The sequence below is a fragment of the Acartia tonsa genome, chromosome 2, assembly GCF_053477335.1.
Source record: "Acartia tonsa isolate MP-2025a chromosome 2, ASM5347733v1, whole genome shotgun sequence".
In the NCBI taxonomy this organism is placed as follows: domain Eukaryota; kingdom Metazoa; phylum Arthropoda; class Copepoda; order Calanoida; family Acartiidae; genus Acartia; species Acartia tonsa.
In genome coordinates, this window is record NC_137261.1 from 48,919,834 (window position 1) to 48,928,884 (window position 9,051).

Genomic DNA, 9,051 nt, shown 5'->3' on the forward strand with positions numbered 1-9,051 from the left:
ATGAGATTACATAAAAATTTGGTGCAACATCCAATTAATTATATATCGATTCTTATAGTCTACATAAGATAGCCCTCATTCCAAAGTGATTTTAATAAAGAAAAACAAGGATGACAATATCCATAGAAATAAGCATGTTTATTATTCAATTTTTGAATGGGGTCTAATGTTATTCGATTCATTCTACTTGTCGGTCAATCTTTGGTGAAAAAACTGGGGGGGGGGGGGGTTACACTATTACCTGGTAATAGCCAGGGGGGGATACAACCACTTCCCTCCCCCTATTTGCTGGTCAAGAAAAATATCGGTGGTTTCATCAAAACTATTTATTTTAGGGCTGTCTATACCTGCAAGCCTATTGGTTACTTTTCCTGCGGGCTTATATAACCTTAATTTTACCTAACCTAACCTAACCAAAATAATTTTTTTTAAAAGTTCCTTTGTGGATCAAATCCAATATGAGGGAAACCGCTAATATGTTTTATAAAGGGACAAATGATGTCTATAAACCAGGGGTTGGCAGCTACGCCTCAGCCGCGACTAAGACTCAAACTGAAACCCATTTTGATGCTTTTAAAAATTGTTGAAAGATGGTATTGTCGTATTTGGACAAGGTTTATACTTCAAGCTAATTTTTAAGATTATAAAAGGTTGATTTCCCCTGAGGCTCCCAGGCGGCTGACGCGCGGCTGCCGAGGTACAAACTATGTATTGAGGATTCCAGATAAAAATTATTGAAGATAATTATTATTTCCTTTCCAATTATTACTTTTTTTTGCTAGAATACTTTTTATATGGAATTTTCTGGGATTAGTTTTTGCTAACATGATTATAATCATAGTCTGATAATAATTTTTCCTGATAACTTAATTTTAAAATAGGGATTTCTTATCAGGAGGTTAGTAGACATTGGGCTGTTTATTGCACTAGTCTGTAAAGTTATATTACAACTTTTTCTTATTTTTCTTATTTGTTCGCTCAACAACTTTGGGGACTTCTATCGAATCTTGATTGGTTGGTTCATTAAGTTGAGTATTCAAACGTTTCAGCCACTAATTGTATTCTATATTCTACAGATGGGGTTATTTTGTGTATCAACATTTGGGATGTACGTAAATTTACAGCCATTGTCTTATCCCTTTAGATCCTGCCAATAAGCGTTGCTTCTCTATATTTAAGAACTATTAACGAAAAATTTTGTTTCTTCAATCTCATTGTCTACCTATTTTGTTATTTTACTTTATCATAGGACTAGCCGCTTCGCCCCCTAGTATTTAAAAGCTCTTTATTCGAAGAGACATAGAGGTCCCAGAAAAATAGCTTAAAACTTTCCCAGGGCTTAAATTTGAAATCAGCCTAAAACCATTACAGAACCTATTTAAAGCTTACCTTAAATAGAGAACCAAATCGGTTTAGTAGTTATTGAGATCTTGAGTTTTAGGCCAAAAAATCTTACTACACTATATATTTGGCTAAAAATATCAATTGACAGAATAACTTGTAAGACTTGTAGAAAATACTTACTTTTAAAATGACTAATATCCGAAAAATGAAAAAATAAATCCTTATTGCCTATATATGATTGTATTATAAACCTCCAAATAAAAAGCAATATGAAAGGATTTACAAGAAAATTTGGCATTATCCAATATCCATTATTTTGTAATTGGACCCTCTCTAAAAATCAACCAAACAATGCCATTACCAAAATATTAGTGGCTGCACCTCTTACCTCTATGGGAATAGTATAAAGGGGGTAAGTAGCCAGAAAAATGGCCTAAAGGCTGAAATCTAAAAGTAAAATAGCCAAAAACCATCCTTTGACCTTTGAATCTTCCCTAAAAAGGAGAACCCGATCAGTTAAGTAGTTGTTGAAATCTTAAGCTCTGACACAAAAACTTTACTACTTTATATAATAGTATTGTGGACTATCTAATTTTTTAGATATACTATACACTGTTTTTCTAGCTAAAGTGACATAAAAAGCAAGCTTTTAAGAATGGCTTTACTTTTGAAACTACCAATCTTGATAAGAAAAATTTCAGAAAAAATATAGAAATAAATAATAAATGCAATTTTTGCAAATCATAGAATTATTGTAATCCCTGAATATAAAAAAGAAATCAAAGGATCTACAAAAAAATTATCCCATAAGATTAAAGAGAAGCACCTTTGTAACCCCCACCCCCTCTCTTGTAATTTAAATGTACACTACTTACGCTTTTTATCCCCCCGGCATATTTTTAACAACTACTTTAACCATTTGACACATTTTAAGAAGAGATTACTTTTGATTAGTTTTAATATTGTTATCAAAACTCTTAAAATTTAACTTTTCATGTAAATATTTAAGAAAAAGAAAAAGATCAAATAATAATATCCTTAAGAATACGTGGTGGTCTTTAATGACAGGCGAATTGAGTGGCAAATTATCTTTTCTTTAGGTTATATTTATACCTATTAAAATCTTTATTTAAGCTTGACATTACTAAATTTAAGCGTAGCCTATATTCCCTTTATTTAAGTAAAGCTAAGAGTAAGGAACCCTTTAGTTTTAGGGGTCCCTAAAAAATCGTTTGTGATTCCCCTTATTGCCATTATTTAAGAAAATTAACTTTCCCCTAATACGAATAATATAGGTTCTTTAAAGGGAGGGGTTGGAAAATGCTCCATTTGAAAAACAACGATATTTATAGCAAATCTCTTTTGCACAATAAATGGATTTATTTGAGGATTGGAAATAAATAATAATCAGTTCTTTTATATTTCTTTTTGATATAAAATCAGGAAAAAGTGTATCTGTCTTTACCGAAGAATCTCGCTAACCTCTGAACCGATCTGGTTCTCCTTTACTATATAGCTATCGATTGGTTCTGGGAAGATTTATAGCTTTTTTGGGAAAGTACACCATTTTCCTCCCAAGAAAATTGCCCTAAAATTACCCCCACAAAAGATTTTAAATGAGGTGTTGGTCGACTACACCCCCTCAAAAAATGAACTCTAAATAACTAAACTAAAATATGTGGGGGGTCGCATTCAACCCCCTGCTATCTTAAGTAACCCTAGTAGATTAAATAAAGCATCTATTATAATAATTTAATGAAGAAAAAACTCGAGGATTTGTGAACTGCGGACTTTAAAACTCCCCAACATACTGAAAAAAGCGTCACCTTGATTATAAAAATCGGTTGGTTTAATAAGCATTTACTTTTCATTTAATAAGCATTCATATAAAAATAAACACACTGTATCAAAAATCTTATGACATAAAGATGCTTTTCTTCTTCTTTTATCTCTGATAAATCTTTTTTTTGAGTAGTATCTATTAAATGAAGATAAAAAGAAAATTCTGTATAATATCTATGGAAAATAAATCTTATCTTATCTTATCTTAAAAATATTTATTGGAAGCAATCCAGGGATCTAAAGGGTTAAGACAATGGCCGATAAATTGATTTACTACCCCTAGTGATGATAAACAAAGTAACCCCGTCATTAATTAGTGATTGAAACGTTTGGACACTCAATTTATTGAACCAACCAATCAAAATTTAATAAAAGTCCCCAAAGTTGTTAAGCCAACGAATAAGAAAACTTTGGGGTCTAGTATAATAAACAGCCCAATGTCCCCTCCCTACCTGGAAGCAAACACAATTTTGATAATGTGTTTGTTTTGCAGGTTTTTCTTAGAATTTTATCAATACTGGTATCATTGAATGCTGCTATTTTATCAACATGTATATGAGAAAAGCGACAATGATAGAATGTTATTTTTTTTGTATTTTTTTTCTAACCAGGAGGCCTTCAGGGGTACGTGAAGTGGTTGGGGTTGCATTTGACCAATATTTATTCTTGTTTTACAAAGAAAATATAAAAAAAAATTTTTGGCGGATTGTTTTTTCCCGAGGGAGAGAGATTCCCCTTATTCAAAATATTTATGTACCGTCCAAGGACCTATAAGAAGCTACATTGTATAGAAGAACAATTTCTGTTCAGCAGTTAGTGAGATCCTTCAGTACAGAGACACACACACAGAGACCATGTTACTTTTTTATTAGAGCTGGATCTTTAAATCATTTTAGTGGTGAGCCAGATCGGGGTGAGCCAACTTTCCACCAATGAGAGCACAGCATTTACTGAAATGCCGCGCTGTGATTGGCTGAAATTGGGCGCACCCCGATCTGGCTCACCACTAAAATGATTTAAAGATCCAGCTTAGGATTACATCAATATAACTGTGGTATCCGCCTAGGTTAAATGGCAGACACCCGAGTTCTAATGACTACGGCAGTGCGAACAGACGTGGACACTTATATTATAGAGAAGCTACTCTTCTCTAGCAATCACTAAATAATAAACAGAGTCTATTCAGATGTTCCTTTATTCAGGGTCTAAGGTTTACATAACATTGAAATCAAAATGGCATTAGTAAGAATTATTATGCAAAACGATGTCTGTCTCTTTATTTGAAGTTTCTCTATGGGCAGAGCATACTTCTGTTCTTTATGACCCAATGCAATAATTTCATATAAACTGTACAAAATCATTTTCATTTTATTTACTTTTTGCAGAAAACAAATTGACTTTGAAAGTTTTTAATGAGAATATAAATTAAACATATAATGCACAAAAAATACAGGAAAATGAAGAATGAAATTACTGCAATTGAATTCAATACTATTTTTTTACATGGATGAAACATTAGGCGATGAATATCTATATTCTTCTCTACTTTAAATATGTTGATCGAAAATTAGCACAAGTTTAAAAATACCACTTCCACTAAAACTGAAGTAGATCAATGTTTTGTTTTTTATTAAGTATATTAACCTATTAAGAATTATTTGTAAAACTCGAAATCTAAGCCAAGAAAACCAGAAGAAATCCGTGAGGGAGGGGACATAGGGCTATTTACTACACTAGTCCCCAAAGTTTTATAAAAACGTTTTCTTGATCGTTTTCTAAAAAAAATGTGGGGACTTTTTGATTGGTTGGTTAATAGGGTGGGTCGATTTTGGACATTTTTTTTCTGAGGCCAAAGCGGGGATCTGCACTCAATTAATATAGATATAATACACCTCTGGATGATTTAAAATTTATCCTAAGTCTTAAAACCGCTGACGACCAGACATTCAATTGTATAGCTATTTGTAAATGGGAGTCAAAAATTTATTGAATCAGAACTATGGCTTCATGGTGCTCCCTGGAAATGCCTTGAGGAGCTGAGTCAGGAACTTTTGTCCGTTTCAAAAAATCTCGTTCCTAGCCTGAGAAAATCTAAAAAACCTCTACAAATTGGACAATTCTCAATAAACCTTAAATTTCTAAGGCTAGGAACGAGATATTTTGAAACGGACAAAAGTTCCTGATTCAGCTCCTCAAGGCCTTTTCAGGGAGCACCATGAAGCCATAGTTCTGATTCAAATTTTTTTTTGAATGTCGTCTTTGCATACTAATAATTAATGAATTATATTTTTAAGTGGTCGTGTTCTAAAACTCAATTTTTTTAAATTCTTTTTCGGTCAGAAATGTTTTTAAGGTTAATTTTATCTGTTGCATATCCCCGCTTTGTCTAATTCTGATATGAACCCACCCTATTGGTTAAGTTAAGTGTACAAACGTTTCAACCACTCATTGTAATTACAAAAAAAAAATTTTGTATATCACATTGGAGATATACATCAATTTATCGGCCATTGTTTTATCCCTTTAGATCCATAAGAAGTAATACATGTAACAGAAACAACATGCTTCCAATTTTTATAATGTTTATTTTTCAGATATGTCTGGCTCTTGTTTGTGTGGGTCTCCTGGTAAACACTCAGGCAAGAATTATTCCGGTAAGTGCATAACAGACCACGGACACGAACATATATATTTAAAGATTTTTGTTTATTAAAATCTTGTAGTTGTTTGGAGAAGCTTTTTATAGTGCCTATAAAAATGATGTCATACTGGCCTATCATTGGTAAATTAAAATGTATACTGGCCTACTATTGGTAATTTATTCTGTGTATTGGCCTATCATAGGTCATTTGCATTGTATTGTATGTATTTATGGGCACTATAAAGAGCTTCTTGATTGAAACCTGAAAAAAAATGTGGATTTCCATAAAATATAAATGATGTGTTTAACGTGGGTTAGGAAATCCACGAAATGATTACACGATTAAAATAGTTTTATCGTTGCTACAAAAGATCGAAGACTAGGAATGACATTTTATAGGTCTTTTTTAATTAGGTCTTTTATTATTTAGGTCTTTTATTATTTAGGTCTTTTCTAATTTAGGTCTTTTTTAATTAGGTCTTTTGTAATTTAGGTTTTTTTTTTATTAGGACTTTTGTAGGTTTAGGTCTTATTTAGGATTTTGACTTTTTGATTATTTCTTTTGTAATTTAGGTCTTTAGTAGGATTAGGTCTTTTGTACATTAGGTCTTTTTTGATTAGGTCTTTTTTATTTTAGGTCTTTTTTTAAATGGGTCTTTTGTAATTTAGGTCTTTTTTAATTTTGGTCTTTTGTAATTTAAGTCTTTTGTAATTTAAGTCTTTTGTAGCAACGCCAAATTTAGCTGCTGAATAAATGTCCTTGTTTTGTTGATTATTTTTCTGTTTTTGTTTTGGTCTCAATTGTTTATTAAGTGTAAACCATGATTAAAGATGTAAAAACTAAAGAATAAGTGTATATTAGGTGTTGCAATAAATGTTTAAGCATTGATGTATATTGTATAACCCAGACACCTATTAGTGGTGACCTTTTTCGTGTGCTAGAAATTAGCTTTCTGATCTTTTGTAGCAACATGGCTGTGTTAATATTTCCTACGCTATTGGCTGATATTTAAAGACCAAATCTAAAGTTGGCACAGGGTCCACGGGGCGGGGACATGCAGTTATTTAACCCTTTCCCACTTCTAATGTTGACAAAGACAAAATTGTGTCAAAAATGATTCATGTGACGTCACAAAAATGAGGGAGATGAGAGGAGAAGTGGGAAAGAAAACCACTAGAAAAGAGATGGATAATCCCTCATTTTTATGACGTCACATGGATCATTTTGTCCTAATGTTACTTTAATGTTATTAGAATAGGTAGTTTCTGTTTTCCTTTTCATATTCATATGCATTTTTTTTACATTTAATTTAATTTTATTTAATTAAACTAGTTTGGACTTTTTATCAGAAATATGATAAGGATATAGACTTCCAAGGGTGGGGGTAGAGGGTGTTTACCCCTCTCCAACTATGAAACCTCTAATTTAGCCACTCTCAAAATGTAATAAAACATTAACTCTTGTAAAGTGTCAGAACTGAATTACAAAATATGAATAAATAAGTTTTGACAAAATTATACGTAAATTTGTTGCAAAACTTCTTAAATACAGATTTCTGTTTAAGGACATACTGACATTTTTAGGACTTGATTATATAGATGCTTCTCCTCAAAATATTGTACCTTATTGTAATAGGAATCAGTAATCCAAAAATCAGATCAATCGGATGATTTTATCACATAATAAGTTGTTGTTAAAAAACTAAAAAAAAACATGTTTAAAATGGACGTACGGACATTCTGGTAATGATTATAGAGTTGCTACGCTTTCTAAATCGTACCTAACTACTACAGGAATTTGTAAAAGAAATGCCAAATTAACATTTTACCATTTTTTTAAGCCCCGCTTTCAAGTAACAGAATGCTTCCTTGTTTATAATATCTTTAACAGATTAACAATCAAACATAGTTTTGTAAATAAAATAACATAACAAGGAAAAGAATATTCAAAATAGTAAAGAATTAGTTTTAAGATGTCATTTATTTAACAAAAGAATCTTCATAGCTTTATTTTAAAAAATTCATTAGTTTTCAAAAACTTTATAGATACAAATAGATTATTCTCATATAGAATACAATTACCAATTTTAGACATGCTCACTTCAATCTTCTATCTTTTACTTTAAACAAAATACTTTGAAAACACAAATATCAATTGTAAATAAAATCATGTTGTGAATTAAACCACATATCTTAGTATAAATGTAGCTAGTTAAAAAAAAAGTCTTTAATGATAAAAAAATAATAACTTGTATTGTAAGCTTAAAAAAGTGTATAAGAAAGAATAGAGGAAGCCACGGCTATTAAAATTAATGAGAAACCACTTCCTGTGGCCAAGTGAAATAAGGGCAATAACCCCTTCAAAATCCACATATGGATCACGTGATAACAAACAAACCATCCTATTGGCCAAAACCGATGGTCAAAAAACATATAAAAACCAAAAGCTCCACAAAAATCTTCACTTTTGATCAAGCTGTGAAACCATAACCATCTTTCTCTGCTTGCTCTATATGGGGCTTTGACATTTATCCTGAAACAATAAAGTAATCAGTTTTTAAAATAATTGATTGGACTTATCCAATAAATAGTGATTGATTGATTAAATCTACCACAACCCTTTAACCTCGATTTTGGGGTTGCACTCTTAAATCTTATAAATCTAATTAAAGGACTTTTACTTATTAAGTCTTTGATAATACTCAGCTTTTATTTCTTACTCAATTGGCTGATTTTAATCCTGCCTCATTGTAAAATAGTAAATGCCTTGCCTACTGTAAACATTTAAAATATCTAACCAAAGAAAGTAATCTTACTCTCATTTAATCCTTAGCAGATAGATAAATCATTTGAGTCAAAACCAAAGATATTTCAGAAACTATTGGCTGATACATTTTGTGAGAAAATACGCTTATTTTCATTTACATCTATTGATCTCAAAATATTGACTTATACATTTAATTACAGTAAAATCCCTAGTAGATTGTTTTGACCCCCTTCAGTTTACTTGTAGATAATTTATAAACTGAAGCCATTTTGTAGACAATTTATCTTAGACCTTAGTTTTAATTTTACTTGAACATTAACATATAACTTGCCTTTGTCTTTCTGTATAATAACTTATCTAGTTAATATTTGAACCTATTTAACCTTAGAATTAAGTTTAGTATAATTTGTAGTCTTAAATAATTTGTCCTTATTGCAATTATATATATATATTTTAA

The 9,051-nt window shown here is 31.0% G+C and overlaps 1 long non-coding RNA gene across 1 annotated transcript in view; it reads left to right on the plus strand.

Annotated features, from left to right (window-relative positions):
* Positions 1–9,051, plus strand: part of LOC145312060 (uncharacterized) — a 42,242-nt gene that overhangs the window by 5,695 nt on the left and 27,496 nt on the right. Inside the window, exon 3 of the long non-coding RNA XR_013876888.1 lies at positions 5,781–5,840. This is a non-coding gene — a long non-coding RNA (uncharacterized LOC145312060). The remainder of the gene's footprint in view (positions 1–5,780; positions 5,841–9,051) is intronic.